Source organism: Anguilla rostrata, chromosome 2, assembly GCF_018555375.3.
Source record: "Anguilla rostrata isolate EN2019 chromosome 2, ASM1855537v3, whole genome shotgun sequence".
Taxonomy (NCBI): Eukaryota; Metazoa; Chordata; class Actinopteri; order Anguilliformes; family Anguillidae; genus Anguilla; species Anguilla rostrata.
Window position 1 is genome coordinate 27,046,881 of NC_057934.1, and position 16,931 is coordinate 27,063,811.

The following is a 16,931-nucleotide window of genomic DNA, read 5'->3' on the forward strand; positions in this document are numbered from 1 at the left end:
TTTCACCAAAAATGATAGTTTGATCCATATGGCCAAGTGACTGAATGGCTGCTGCTAGAAAACGGAGCCGTTTACAACAGACAACTTATCTGTCTCTGTTGGCATACGCGAGCAGTTGCCCCACAGACACCATCTCTTATACCCTACTCTTGGCTCTTCTGGCCCGCGATCTTCATTATTTTGATATATTTGATGAGGGCTGTCCTCGGTACGTTCCTGTTGAGCAATGTCCTACTCTATTTTGAATTATTGGCCATTACCCCAGGTCCTTCATGACATTATGAATGACCTGGACCCAACAGCTAAGAGCCTGATAATACATTGAACTCCTCCCATTCAATCTGCACATAGAAACTGATGGAAATGTTTAGACTGATATAATTCCACACTGTAATGCAATTGATTTATCGTACTGTTGCTGATGCTTAATACATACAGTTGAGGCCAAAAGTTTACATACACCTAGGCTAAAGACATTCAACCTCAATGTGACCACCAGGAGGTGCTAGGACTCCAGTTACCTGATAGTGTGACTACACCACTCCCAAGTATAGGGTGGGAGACCCTCGAAAGAGTAGTCTTTAAATAACGTCCAAGGGTAAGTGTTCAATTGAATGAACAAGCAGAGGTTTCAAAATAAAGGGTGTATTTTATTACAGTCATTGGCGAACAATACATAGCATTTATTTGTTTAAATAAATTTTAAAAAATAGAAAAAAACAACAACCTCCTACACAACTGTAACCATGACTGGCCACTAGGGGAGAATACACATGGAGCCTGCCCGAAAGGGAATAAGATCACTGTGAATGGATACACAAGGGCGAAAGCCTTACACACAAAATATTAAAGATCACTGCAGATCCAAGCCATATACACACACAAGTAGTGGAAACACAGCAAATATATGAAATCTTAGTCTAAAGCTCCAATGTACTATTACCCCAGTCCTCTGAGGTACAGGTTGGTGCAGAGTATTTGGACATCTGTAGAAAGAAGGGCAAATACACAGTAAAAACAAGAAAAAAAAAAGACTTGGCTAACCAGCTCAATAGAAACTTTGGTAGACACAGGGAAAGGGTTCTGTTAAAAACATACAGCTGGTTAGCAAAATACGTCAGTATCACAATATCTGAAAACGAAATAGCAGCATAGAAATTAAAACTAAAGAACAGCGGCTGAACAGCAATGTGCAAAGGCGCAAATATCTGAAAAAAACATACAATTAGCCTTCTCATAATTAAAAGCATTTCTGAGATTAACCGTACCGTGTAGTAAAACTAAAACAATGTAAAAGGCTCTCGCAAAAACAAAATGCAATGTGCTGATTGCTTAAACCTCTTAAGACATTCTAAATGTATAACACAAAATGTCACATACCCTTGTGACAGGAGGTCATGGGTTACCCGGGTTGTGGCGGCAAACAGTCTGTCGTGCTTTGCCTAAATAGTTAACACAGGAGCAGTTACGTTACTATTTAGACTAGAAAATAATCATGTCAGTGTCCGTATTCTAATCCATTCATAGCGTGAGCCAGCAATAGTAGGGTAGCATAGTAGCATAACCTACCTTCGTTTATCAAGTACCCACATAAACTGGAAAGGCCAGGAATTACACCAGATATTCCATATCACAGTCCTATAAAAGACACGGCAAACACGCAACATTGTCGTAAGTCATTTGAGCTTAAAAACAAGTAACCACAGTGCATTGTTAAAACAAACATAAGCCGCGTTTCCACCAAAAGTACCCGGAACTACTTTTCAAGGAACTAAAAGGTTCCTTCAGCCCATGGTTGTCTGCGTTTCCACCGCGGTCTAAAGTCCCGCGAAGATTAGGCAAATTAGCCCACTGACGTATGAAAAAGCGACGTTGTCGTCGGTCCATCTGTCCTATGATTTCTTCTGTAACCCCATACTACCACCGAAGTAGCCTACATTATTTTCTAATAACCGGGACAGCCCGGAGGGGTTTATTCCACTTATATACAACAGGTTACCAACAATGATTATATATGGTTACTTTTGTATATTGATTTTTATCGATTTAATCACCTGGAATTGAAATATTCTTCTGCAGCCGTTTGGGCATATTTTACCGTTGTCAAGCAAAACTGTCGTTGGTAGTTGAACTTGGACCGTTGTTATGCAACAAATAGGATATAACAGGCCAATAGTCAGATTGTAACTGTTTTATATATCCTCTCAAACACATTCATTATGTTTTTATGCGAACATTCGCTTTCATGTCTTGACATCCGAAGCGACAGAATGCGTTCACATTTCCAATATAACTGGCAACAACAGCAGAAAACATGCACACGTTGTAAACAATTTGCTGTTTGATTACTTTCTCATCGTCAATTCCATATAGGCTAATCGCAAAATGACAAGAATAGAACGAGAACTTGGACTTGCATGAAAATTTTAATTAGTAGTGGTACAGCCACCGTTTGCTTTCCTTCGAAGGTACTGCTAACCGAGCAGCGAAGTGTGCCCTCCAGATGCGAACCATGCACCATAAATTAGTCCATAGTCTTCCTGGTCTTTTTGTGGAATTGAAGAATGGCGGAGTAAAATTACGGCAGTCTGAAAAAGCTAAAGGGACGATTACTAGAATTAACCTGTTATTTTACCCTGACAAAAAGTGCGGAAGGTTATTTCCAGTTTGCTTTTACTGTATCACCAATGTGAATTACGCAGAACTACCGCATACCTCACATAACTGTATCAAACGTTTTGAGTCAATTACAACGGGCTAACAAAGAAAATCCGGAAGAAAATATTCAGCAACCGAATTAATCCATTTGAATGTTTTGGTACGTAATATGCTGTCCCAGCACAAATGCTTAGCATTTTATAAAACGACTACTAAAGCAAGAAAAGAACAGAAGAGCACACGTGTTATAATTCCAAGACGTTGGCAGGCTATAACCAAAACTAGGCTACTGCGCCGCATAACATACAATTTTGATTTGAAGTTATTATGAAAATAAAATATTTTTAAACATGGCGATTGAAAATAAACACAAAAAAATGCTGCGAGAACTCGACCAATCAGAAATGTTCAGCGCTGCAAGCTCCACCCAAAAGGTTCCTGTACTTTCGGAAAGTACTACCCCCCGAGCAGGAACTTTTTTGGGGGTAAAATAAAACCCCCGGAACTAAATTTAGACCCTAGTTCCTGCGGTGGAAACGCACTGAGTTCCTCAAAAGGTTCCTAGTTCCGGGGTAAAGTTCCTGCGGTGGAAACGCGGCTATAGGCTTACCTTGAACCACAAGCAGAGGCAACAAACAGGAAGTAATATTGGAAGGACCCGGGCAATAGTTGTCTCTCGCTATGCCTGTTCTGGTAGCTTATATACAGATGTAAAGGGGTGGCGTCAAAGTAATTAGCCCTGCCGGGAGCTTGCGATTGGCCCCACTGGCTACATCAATTTTTCACAACTCCACACATTTCACGTTACCATACATTTCCCGTGTTAAGTCAATTAGGGTATCTATTTCCATAAGAGTTTCAATTTCAAAATAATAGCTAAGAGACAGATTTATTTCAGCTTTTCTGTACTATATCAAATTTTCAGTGGGTCAAAAGTTTATATACACTTTGTTAGTATTCGGTGGCATTGCCTTTTAATTGCTTAACTTGAAACGCTTGGGGTAGCCTTCCACAAGGTTCACACAATACTTGAGTAACTCAGTCAGGTTTGTGGGCCTCCTTGCTCAGACATTCAGTTCAGTCCACACATTTTCAATGGGATTCAGGTCAGGGCTTTGTGATGGACACTCCAATACCTTCACTTTGTTGTCTTTAAGCTATTTTGTTACAACTTTGGATGTACTATGCTTAGGATCATTATCCTGCTGAAGACCCAGATGCTTTCAAGTTTCAACTTTCTAGCTGATGTCTTGAGGTGCTTCAGTATTTCTTAATAATCCTCCTTCCTCATGATGCCATCTATTTTTCAACCAGTTCGTTTTCCAGCAAAACACCCCCACAAAATGACGCTGCCACCCCTGTGCAGTTGGGATGGTGTTCTTCGGATTAAAAGAACCATATTTCTTCCATACATAGCGCTGATCATTATGGTCTTCGTCCTGGTAATCACCTGCAAACTTCATTCTGGCTTTTTACGACGGCCATGGAGTAGGGGCTTTTTCCTTGCACGGCAGCCTTTCAGGCTATGGAAATGTAGGATTTTCTCAATGGTGGATGTAGATACTTTGGTACCTGATGCCTCCAACTCCTTCACCATTTCCATTTCCTTTGTTGTTGTCTTGGGGTTCAGTTGAACCTTACAGACTAAAGTTTGTTCAGCCCTGGGAGTTCATTTGTGCCTCCTTCCGGAACGATGCAGTGTCTGTTTGGTCCCAAGATTTTTATATTTTCATACAATTGTTTGTACAGATGCTTGTGATACCTTCAGTGGTTCGGAAATTGCTCCTAAGGAGAAACCGGACTTGTGGAGGTCCACATTTTTTTCTGAGGTCTTGGCTGAGTTGCTTGGATTTTCCCATGGTATCAAGAGCAAAAAGGCAGTGGTTCTTAAGGTAGGCCCTTAAATACAGCCACAGGAGCCAATTAACTCCTAATTATGATAAGTGGCCTAACAGAAGCTTCTAAAAAGTCATTATATTAATTTCTGGAATCTTCCTGACTGTTTAAAGAGAGAGTCAGCTTGATGAATGTAAACCTTTGACCGACTGGAATTCTGATACTGTGAATTAAAGCTGAAATAAATCAGTCTCTACTCGATTGTTTTAAAATTACCTCTGATGTGAACAAAGTAGATGCCCTAATTGATTCGCCAAAAGAAATGTATGGTAACATGAAATGTGCGGAGTTGTGAAACTGAGTAAACTGAGAAACTGAGTTTAAAAATCTAGGTGTATGTAAACTATTGCCTCAACTGTATATATAAGAGAACTCACAACCAAACCAACCACTTCCAAAGAAGAAAAATTAGGAATGGCAACAAGACCTCCTGTCTTCAAGACCTACAAAAAGTCAAACTTCCTAGAATGTGCACAAGGTCAGCGACCAAAAAGAAGCTCAAGGAGAAAATCCTGTGGAGGCCTGGGGCACCTCACGCACTGCAAATAATATAGGGTTCAGTCACTTAACCCAATTTTTACTATCCTCATGTACGAACTTACGAATCATTGTTTTTAAAGTTTTATTAAATAATTCCGTCTGTTTGCAGATGGTACACAAGGATGTACAGATCGATTTAATTCCTAACAATTTGTTCAGTTTGTGCAGTGTGCGTGACATAAAGGAAATGCCTTAATCAGTTAGAATCCCTTTAGGGATTCCAACTCGGGAGATTATCTGAAACAATGCTTGTGCAACCGTATGCTGCACAACAGCATTATGATATGCTGCACAATGGCACTGCTTTGGGGTATCAGGTTGCATAGTCCACCATCACTAACACGAAGCGATACCCCTGTGCACTTCTGTTCTATGGCCTGATGAGATCCATACCCACCTGTTCAAACGGGATCTCCATTAACGGCAAGGGTTGCAATGGTGCTTTTGGTGTGGCTGCAGGGTTAACTAGCTGATATTCGGGACAAGCTGCACACCACCGCTGCACCTCAGCCCAAATGCCCAGCCAATAAAATCGGTTCATGAACCTGTTCAGTGTTTTATCTGCCCCAAGGTGAGCAGATATAGGATTATGATGAGCTGCCCGGAAAAGCATTTCCCGATGGCTTTTCGGGAACAACAACTGGGTTATTTCTTCTCCTGTCTGAGTCTCACAACCTACCGTGGTGTCAGGGCACACCTGGTGACTGTCAATTACCATCACTTGATCGAAAACAAAGCGTAGAGTATCATCCCGAGACTGCTCGAGCGGAAAGTCTTCCTGGAGTTGTATGGTGGAAGCCGGGGAAGAACTTGCGAGAGTTCCTCCTGGCTCTGCCCCTCCCTCGGCAGTGTTGGGCGACCTCGTGTTACCACTGAACATATCACACAGCTCACATTTCCCTATCGGTCATGGTCGCATTTCCATATAACCATGCATAACATTACAGAACCCTGGCCAATCCGTCCTTAATAAAAGGGAATGCGACAAGCGGGGGCTAAACGCAGCCTTTACATTATGCTTTTTTCCCTTGAAATGAATTTCTACTGACGCCACAGGGTAATCGTGAACATCCATGACACTTCACCAAGTGCCTCAGGTCGAACCAGGCTTTGATGTATCCTGGTTTGTGTGTAACCCTTTGGATCCTTACCACAATCCGGTACGTTCCCTCCTGAACAGGGGAGGGTGCAAAAGTGCTCGCGACTGAAATCACTTGTCCAAACTCCATCAGTGGGCAGTCCCTATGGATGTGGCCGGATCACCCACATTGCCAGCAATCCTGCCCAGGAGGTCTCTGGGAGTCCGGCACTGCAGCTGCTGAGACCGGGAAGCCTGCGGAAACAGGACGGAACGGATTACGGGGAGACAATGCGTTAAGAAAAGTAGCAGCAGACACCACTCTCACTGCCGACAAGGGTCCAGCAGGTGGTCTTCTCCTTGGTGTGGGAACTGGCCTCAGAGACCGGAATTCCCTCGCAGCAGGAGCAGCAGATGGGGCAGTATAGGGACAGCAGTCCGCAGGCTTAGCAAGAATTGCTCAAGTGTCACCTGCTCGACCACCTCCACCGCTGGCTGGAGCCACCAGTGTCTCAGAGTTGCTGCGCCAGGGCAAAGGGATGACTGGTGTCCTCGTAATGGAGGGACCTGAAACAGCGTTGGTGATCATCTATGGTCAACCCTGACCTGGTTGAGGATCGCTCGCTTCAGGTCCTCCTAGTTAGCCTTCGAGGACACCGTCAGGCTGTGCTGTACGCTTGCTTCCCCTTATCGGTGCACAGCCCACTCTTCAGCTGCCCACCCGCAGGCAACCGGGTGCTCTCAAACGTAGCCAGGTACGCCTCCACGTCCTCCATTTCCCCCATGCGGGGCATCTGTAGCCCGGCGCACCTGCCCACTGAGGCAACCGTTGGCTGTTGACCTGCTGGCTCTGGGCGCAGCAAACTTCACAGGAGAGCCCGGTCTTCCGCCTGCCCTTGAGTTAGTTCAAACAAGGCTGTTATCTGTCTCTCCTGCAAGTCCACGAGTTGTCGTAAAGTTTGTACAAGACAAAAGAACAAAACCAATAGTAGCGTTGTGTTGAGGTGCGTGCCTGCAGGATCAGAGAAAGAGAGCGGCTGCCTCGAATCGCCATCTTATATGTGACGAGTGCTGGAGGAAAGGTCCGCAAGTCGCAAATCTTGAAATCACGCTAGGAGGCAAAAAAGGTTTTTTAAATTTTTTTTTACTGTTTTCCTTTTTTTCATATTACGAAATTTAAAGTGTTGAAGAAGTCACTCAATAGAATAAACAACATTTTTAGGGTCACTAAATACTTATAATTTGTCAGCAAAGTCGGCTTGTTTTAGTGATTCTTACAGCCGGGTTTTGGAGGCGTGATGGGGGTGCAGTTTAATTAGCATGTTTGATTTCCTTGGCTATTGTCACTTAGTTTCAGTCAAGCCTCCGCCCATAAATAAAGCCGTGTGGTAGTAGCCTATGTTTGTTTACTGTGTCAGGTTGCTACAACGCTCAATCAGTAGGTGAGAGTGTAAGCTTTCTAACGATGTATAACATGTCTAATTTTGCTTTTGGAATAGCGTTTTATAGGTTAGCGTAACCGAACATTTTCTTCCCATGGCATTCGCTCTATATATGGTAGCATTAAAAGACGTTGCACCTAACGAAACGTTGTCAACGATTTTTCGTAATTCCTTGGAAAATACCATTATTATTGAGGACTTATGGGCATAGCTAAGCCATATGTTTGCTGATAGACCTATCTGACATCGTTTTCTGGAGCAAAACAGAAGCGGATAGAACTGTCATCGATTTATTGTCTATGTCTCCATCTACTGAACATAGATAAGATTTCATCATTGCTATGTAAGTATTACTGCTCAAAATATTTCGGTTATATACGTTATTTTAGAAATTGAGTGTCTTTAAATAGGTTAGTGGTATTATGTAATGTGGACATTTCACACTGTAATGTAGCTATTTTAGACCAGTGTTAATAATTTAGACATTTTGGGTAGATTTGGAGATGCTGGGTACACTGCTTAGTTTTTGCTTCATAGATCTTTAGTAGTTCTACATATCCACCCTTAGATTTTATGAACTTGTGGTCAAGAAGTTTCTGATCCAGGACATGTATACTTCAACCCGCAATCTCCCAGTATTTCATTGCGAACTCAAAAAGGAGCAAATTCATTTTAGCCTTGACCATTTTTTGCCTTGACCATTGCATTTGTGGCACTTTATTTCTTACAAAATTATGAATATAAAGTAATCTAAGCTAGTATTGTAAATGGTACAAATGTATTGCTTCATTTAAGACATTTTTCTAGTCTCTGTGGTGTTCACATCTGGAGTTATAAAGCTTTAAATAGGGTAACCCCTAAATGGGCAAGGATTGACAGGTACTCTAGCGGGGGAGTGGTTGGGGTGGAGTTAACTAGCTATTGTTCCCACCCATTATCTCCCTGTGAGAAGTGTGAAAAGTTCAAGATCTTTCAAGGGGATTTTCTCTGCTACTTGATTTTAGGAATACCAACATTCAAATAAGCATATCTTCTTCAACTATTTTCAGATTTCAATGTATGACACATCATTTGAAAGCTTATAAGCTGCACTTTCATAATCTGTAAAAAACTGAAAAATTACCTTGCCCTACTTGAGGACCAAAACACCAGCACCTGTCACATATGCGTGTGGGGGTTGTACCCACAACCGAACTGTGCACACGCATTCCCTGTGCGCGCACCCGGGAGAAGCCAGCCAACTAATGCTGCAGCCTGTAACAAAATAGCAAAGAACACGCAACACAAAACACACTCACATAACAGAGAAAATTATAACAAAATTCAGTTATATTAAAGAACTAGGAGCACATAACATTGCCCTAGTGGAGATTCCATAGCTCTCACTCCCAAATGTCCTTCCAGCCGAATCCGCTATTCCTTCCTGATTACGCCCCCTGTGCAGGCCACCACTGTAAGAGGTCCCACAGAACCACACAGGCATGGAGCTGTACAATTCACACGGTTTATTGTTTAAACGACCCACAACACTGTCACTGTCCCCATCGTTGTAGTTGTTGTTGTTGTGGTTTCAGGTATTGTCGCTGTCTGTGACCGTCTGCATTTGTCATGAACTCCCTGGTCTCACTGCAGCCAGCACAGATAAAGGTTAGAACTAAAACATACTAAATTCTGATTGGTTGTTGAATTGTTCTGAATAAACCTGACCAAACCTCACGACAGAATCCTATTCAAATGCATTTAGCTTTACAAATAGCTGGAAGACATGGGGAAAATTCAATACAGGTTAATTACTTCATTTATTGATTTATCATTGACAGAATGAACGCTAAATCTGAAATGTGTGACAGTCTTATAAGGTACATTGTGTGTACTTACTCAGGGAGCCAACTGCCCTGCAAATAGGTCCCTCTGCTCACGTGCGCTCACTGCCTGTTCTGTTCACTTTCAAATGGCACATGCAGTTCAGCTTCTCCCTTTCTAAATCCCTCTAATGTCTCCTCTGTGAGATCAGCATCAAATCTGTGAAGCATGGCTATGTTGAGGGAACACAACATGCAACAAAGAATGCGCTGACTCTCTGACTGGCCCAAACATCTGAAATGCATTTTTATCATTCAAAATGTTTATGACTGTTCAGGCCCTACCAAACACATGATTAAAGACACTTTGCCTTTGTGTTGGGTGCATAATGTATGGCATCATGCATAAATGGATTTAAATGGATAGCCATTGTCACCTAGCACCCATCCACAGGTGCATCCCCTGAAAGACTGCAGACTATGACAGAGTTGGCCAAGATAAGTGTCATGGGTAGACCCTGGCTGGGTAGAAGGAGCATGCAATAGCAATTGTGTGCAATCGATGGCACCCAAACCCCTGGGAAATCATATTTGCTTGAAAATTCTTGTTTAGTTCTGTCTTACCAAACAGGCTAATTATTCTCCAGTGTATTCCATAAAATCTTCCTTGAAATGTCTCACAAATAGCCTCCTTTTCAGGAGCATCATGCACAAATCACTTAATCACGGCCTCCTTTATATTAGGCCTGATACAGATGCAGGTGTATCCAGCCTAATTAGGTAATTGGTTTGCCTTTTCTGAAGATAACCTTTTTTTGGCAATAGTCACATGAATTCTGTTCTTGGTGTATTGCAGTGCACATATTCATTTAAAATACAGGCACACAATTCAATTGAAAAGATTGTTCAAGTTCAAACTGTGTTTGTTATTTCTTCTCATTACAGATGGGTGTAAGAAAAATAATGAAATACATTACCCCAGGGACCACAATGCAGAATAAGAACAGCCATAAACAATTAAGAACAGAAATAAATAGAGGAATTTAAAATTATAAAAAAAGAAAAAAGACAATAAAGGATCAGCGCAAAGTATGCATTTTTCCTGCTTCTAGTCAAGTCAAGTTGGGCAGCATGTGTGCATTTCAACGGAAATCCCGAAATCCACTGTAGAATGGCCTGCGACTTACTCCGTAGACATGGCCTGAGCAGGCGGCCGGCAAACGGTACAAATGCCAGACTAGACTGACCCAAAATGTCCATTAAGTTTCACCAAAATTGCAATGTGCTACGTGATATTGACTGACACACCACCAGCAGTGGCTCCCCTCCCACTTCGGTGCAGGTCACAGAATTACTAATTCACGTCAAAATTCATGATGCCCTTTCACCACTGCTAGGGCTTGCAAAATGGCATGCACCAGCTGGAAAATTGAGCCCAAAGTCTCCATAATCAGGTTTTGTCCCTCATCTCAGGGATCTGTGTAATGGATGTGTGTATGTGGTAATTAAAGAAACTGGTCATTTGGAGCAGGGATTTGATTGTAGTGGTGTGCTTTGGGGAGTGGGCTGTAGCTCAATCAGCTAGTTGGTCAGGGATTCATCCTACAGCAAGATAATGACCCAGAACATACCTCCAGGCTATGTCAGAACTATCTTACAAGAAAAAAAAGATGTAGGCTTCAAATCATGGAATGGTCAGTACAGTCTCCGGACTTAAACCCCATCAAGCTGGTTTGGGTTGAACTGGACAGAAGGATGAAAGCAAAGCAACCTAGAAGTGCAACACATTCTGCAACAGTGTTGGGAAGATCTTTCCGAAAAATATCTGATTTTCATTGTAGAACTAATGCCACGAGTGTGTTCAGCTGTTATATCTGCAAAAGGCGGCTACTTTTATGAGTCAAACAATTACAATAAATTGTGTTAAACAGAATGATTCCATGATTTATTTATTTTTATCTCCAATTGTTTATTTGTTCTATGCTTTAATTTCAGAGTACATTGAGACAACTGCATGAATTTTAATAAAAATTAGAAAAATGGAGGTGTTCTAAAACTTTTGACCGGTAGTGTGTGTATGTATGTATGTATGTATGTACAGTATGTATTTTACAATCAGTATGTATTTTAACCCCTTAGCACACATGCCAAATCTGGGGGTACCCATATTAGGGGGTACCCCATTTAAAGCTTTATAACTCCAGATGTGAGCATCACAGAGACTTGAAAAATGGTTTAAATGAAGCAAGACATTTGTACCATTTACAATATTAGCTTATTTCTTCCTAAATTATGAATATAAACTAAAGTTGCACAAATGCAATAGTCTAGGCAAAAAATCTAAAATCAATTTGCTCTCTTTTAGTTTGCAATGAAATACTGAGAGATTGCAAATATACAAATCGTCAAATCGAAGGGTGGATACGCAGAACTGCTAAAGATCTATGAATCAAAAAGTAACCAGTGTACCCAGTGTCATTTTTGAAAACTTTGTCTCGTTTGTTTCATTATTCAGTGAGCAGCGTTTTCACTGCTGTATTGGCATATCTTAGGGCTATTGTCAGGTTTATCTTGTTGCTATGACGGAATACGATTTTTGAGTGGTGAAAGATGCCCAGATAGACAGTATTTTACTCTGTAGCACTTCAAGATTTATTTCTAATGAAAAGTGCATTACAAATTAAAGGTATTATTATTATTTTTTATTATTATTATTATTATTATTATTATTATTATTGTTGTTGTTGTCCATTATGTCATGGGTGGGGGGTGTAGTTGCAGATGAAACTGCAGGGAGGGGGTGCTTGTTAAATGAACAACCAGAGCGACAATGGTGGTGTTTCAAAACTCTGTATTCGGCATAGTTGTTGTGTATCGTCTACTAATGAAACAAAAACAAAGCGTTTCTGTTTTTAACTCATACTTTGGTTGCAGTAGCACTGAATGTCCGAGTTCAGCAATCTGGGCACGCCAGTGTGCTCACCGCTAAGGTCTTTGCGCTAAAAGGTTAAGTTGCAGACTTTGTACATTTTGCAAAATGAATTTGACAACAGAGTATAAACATATCCTTTCTTTGTGTATTTCCTGGCAGTTTCATACATTCATTCAATGTATTTATTTTTTGTAATTAGACACTTTGATGTGACACAAAGTTTGAATTACGACATTGTCTTCAGAAGGTAAGATTTAAAAACTCAGGGCCAAGTTACTTGAAGCAATTTAGGCAACATTGGGTAGCATTGCTTTGGAATACAGCTTGTTTAATGTGTGAGCAAAGGTAGCCAACATTGTTTCATGTAACTTGGCACAATTTTGATATCAATACTTTTAATGTGAGGCCTAGATATGAATCAATGACTTTGTACGTGTGAGTAACTTGGCATTTTTGTATGTTGAAAATGTGTTTTTCATCAGATTAATCATAATACTGAAGCCTCACTGATATAAATTGACCTATAGCTGGCTAGCTACATAGCTAAAAAGGTACTTGACCGCTGGATAGGTTTCAAAGTAATACAAGACAATTGGGACAGATTAGATTAAAAAAAGCTAGAGGATGAATCATCATATTGCAATGTGAATGCAATAACAAAATAAAGGTTTTCTATAAATGTATGATTGAATTTCAATATCGGCATTGGCTTACCTTTATTGATTCAGAGGAACTAGTTAGGTCATGTGATATGAGGAGTTGGCCATTTGGGATGTAATTCTTTAGAATAGATAGAAATTGTTTTTGAGACCAGGTTTCACATGCTGTCATATGCTTGGGGTCTGTCCTGGCACCCAAATTCCAGGATCTACATCCTTCATGCTTGGCTGCTGGACGAAGGCCAGAAGAAAAGCTGAGAATCTGCACTTGAATCACATGTGAATTGTTTGAACAAATCTAAAAAATATCTAACATTGTGGAGTACAGAGCTAACTCAGTTATGGAGGGCGGTGTAACATTCTTGTTTATTTGTTTAATTTACTGGGAAGTTTTTGAAACCAGTTTTCTATTAAATAAATGATTCATACATAATTTGTGACCACGTAACTATGGAAAAGGTTTTTACTATTTTACATCTGTACATAGATAATACATAAATCTTGTTCACAATATAGAATAAACTAAAGTTCATTTGCACAGCTCTGTACCTAGCATTCAGAATTTTAAAAAAGGTGATGTGAAAACAGAATCAATCATGACACTGGAAAAAAAAAAACAGAAACACAGTATCTTCAACATCATTTCACAACAGTAAAACCCATTGTAGCAGGGAGAGGCATTTCTTCTTGAAATGGTTAAAACATTATTTAAAACCTCATCTAATGTCCACAAGGAAGAAATACAATCCCAACCCAAAGCATGGCACTGCCTTGCTAGTTGTTTTTGATCAAAACACCCACACAAATGGTTGTGAGGATCTCTCACAATTTGTGTCTTTGTGCACGGTGGTGGTAAAGCAGTGAATGTATTATAATAGGTAGTTGGCTCTTGTAAAATCCAAAATGTCAAGTGATGAGTCTTATGTTGGACACATAATGAATAAAATATTTTTCTAGCAACTTATTATTATATTTATCTAGAAAAATATTATAGCAATACAATAGCTACACAAATGCTAGTGACATAATTTGTCTTTTCTGGTCTAGCTGTGTGCGGTGTCCTTCGATATATATGTAGACAAACCTTAGCCATGATAGGACAATAATTTGACAGTTAGCATTAACATTTTTCATTGTTTATGCAGCTTGGAAATCATTTTCCAGGTGGTTAGACCTAGCAGGCTATCTGGTGGAGCCATGCACTTAGCAACAAACTGAGCCATTTCTTCACTGTAGTTCCAACTGGAAACCGGCTGCATATTTTATTTGTGAGAAAAAGATTAGGGAGCTACTGACTCAGGAACATTGCTGGAGGCAATAACCCCAGTATCTGAAATCTTAGACAGACATAACCACAATGGGCTTATGTGACCATAATATGATTACAAATTCATAGTCAATATAAGATTTTTGAGGAAAAGCAATACTTTTATTCTGCTTCACTATGAAAAAACAGCACTGCTGAGTTCAGTAATTTCAAAGGGCCCGGTAGGCCAAGTAAGCTCTCCGAAGCTGATAATGGAAGAATTCTCGCCATAATGAAGAAAAACCCCGAAACACCCATCCAACAGATCAGAAACACTCTTCAGTAGGCGGATGTAGATGTGTCAGTGACAACTGTCCACAGAAGACATCATGAACAGAACTACAGAGCCTACACTCAAGATGCAAACTGCTAGTTAACTCCAAAAACAGGATGGGCAGCTTACAGTTTGCTAAGGAGTACATAAAAGAGCCTGCACAGTTCTGGACAAAAAGGTCTTATAGACAGATGAGACCAAGATTCACTTGTATCAGAGTGATGGCAAGAGCAAGGTGTGGAGGCCAAAAGGAACTGCCCAAAGAATACTACCTCATCTGTGAAACATTGTGGTGGGGGTGTTATGTTTTGGGCATGTATGGCTGCCATAAGTACTGGCTCACTTGTCTTTATTGATGATGTAAATGCTGACAGCAGCAGCAGAATGTATTCCGAAGTGTACAGGAACATCTGCTCAAGTTCAAGCAAATGCCTCTAAACTCATTGGATGGTGCTCCATTTTACAGCAAGACAGTAATCCCAAACATACTGCTAAAGCAACAAAGGAGTTTTTCAAAGCCAAAAACCTGGAAATTTATTGACTGGCTAAGTCAGTTACCCAATCAGAATCCAATTGAACATGCGTTTCATATGCCGAAGAGAAAACTTAAGGCAACTAGCTCCCGATACAAGCAGGAGCTGAAGATGGCTGCAGTACAGGCCTGGCAGAGCATCACCAGAGAAGATATTTAGCACTTGGTAATGCACATGGGTCACAGACTTCAAGCAGTCATTGCATGCAAGTTATGCAACAAAGCCCTAAACATGACTACTTTCAGTTACATAACATTAACATGTCCCAGCCAGTATGGTGCCCTGAAATGGGGGGCTATGTATAAGAAGTGTTTTCATTTCTACATGGTGCAAAAAAGTATCCTTTAATAAAAGCTGATAATCTTTAACCATGTGTGAATTGTGTGATTACAAATATAAAATTGTGGAGTCCAGAGCCAAATCAAGAAAAAAAGTGTTTTTCCCAAACACAGCATAATGCATTTGAAGAGTAACTGGCTCTATTGTCAGTTTAATTGTGTCCTGTTTAATTAATTTCCTTTTATTTGATAAACTAGCTGTCTGTATATTTTGCCATTTTTCTCTGTTTTTGACAGTACTTGGAGTGCTGGTGGTTATATTTGTGTGCATGACTGTGACTATGGGAACATTCTTTCTGAAGTATGTGATGTAAGAAGCTGCCACTTATTATCACACCATAGTTTGTATATTGGACTCTGTGACGAAACCGTCATAGGCTGTGGAGAGCACCCGGTAAAAGGCACTCTCATATACACACACACACACACTCTCTCTCTCCCTCTCTGCCCCTCCCGTTTCGCTTGTTGCGGCGAGTGCACGCACCACACTAGTGTTAAAGGTAACAAACATCTCATTTAACAATCTCCCCTCAGTATTTGATAAACATTAGGATGACAGACACAAAATACTGGTTAAAAACCCAGAAGGTTGCATTTATTGAAGTGTTAAAGTGTTTAAAGTTACAGAGTGATTGTTGATTGAACAGAAACCTATCATCATCTAAGGGGTCTCTCCTGACGTTGGATATAGCCAGAACAGTCTGTCCTTTTTAGTCTCTCCTATATTTGAGGGGCAGGAGTGGGTGGCGGGCATAGCTATAGAGTCTCTGGTGGACTGAGCGGTTAGTGCTGTCACTGGATCATCATTGGTAGTGCTGTGTTAAGCTGAACCGGTCATGGTCTGTTGATGACTGTCTCAAGCCTGCCCTCATGGTTGCGTTGGCCCCTGCCTCTGTTTCCCTTAGCTATGCTACTATAGCCTTATTCTGCCAGGGTTTTCCTTATCACACACAGGCACTGCTGTCTCTTCTGCTCTGCTTGCTAATCTACCTTTTGAACCCCCTAACAATGTTTTTTTTCTCGTTTTCCTCGGCTCTGGGCACCTACCCGGAGCTCTAGCCCAAGTTTGCTGAGCACCCCCCCTGGCCTGGAGCTCCAGCCCTAGACCAGCTAGACCAGCTGGGCACTCCCGCCTCCTGCCACTATTGATTTTCCATAACAAACCGTGGCAGATGGGTTCCCCCTCTGAGACCGGTTCTGCTCAAGGTTTCTTCCTGCTTCCAGTCAGGGAGATTTCCTTGCCATTGTTGCCATAGGCTTACTCTTTGGGGGCCGATTCTCTGTAAAGCTGCTTTGTAACAAAGCTCCTTTGTTAAAAGCGCTATACAAATAAAAATTGATTGATTGATTGAACAGCGGATGAAAGAGGAGATTGGTAAGGCAGTAATCCTAGAGCAGCTGCTGCAGGTTCTCCCACCAGACATCAGAACCTGGGTCCGTGAGCATGAGCCTGAGGACGGGCTCACTGCAGCA

At 41.1% G+C, this 16,931-nt stretch overlaps 1 long non-coding RNA gene across 1 annotated transcript; it reads right to left on the reverse strand.

The window, feature by feature from the left end:
* Positions 1–651: 651 nt before the first annotated feature.
* On the reverse strand, positions 652–3,417 carry LOC135249489 (uncharacterized). Its single transcript, XR_010328705.1, has 4 exons — positions 3,269–3,417; positions 1,570–1,638; positions 1,381–1,442; positions 652–986 (listed from the first exon to the last, which is right to left on the reverse strand). It is a non-coding gene; the product is annotated as an uncharacterized LOC135249489 (long non-coding RNA).
* Between the last annotated feature and the right edge of the window lie 13,514 nt (positions 3,418–16,931).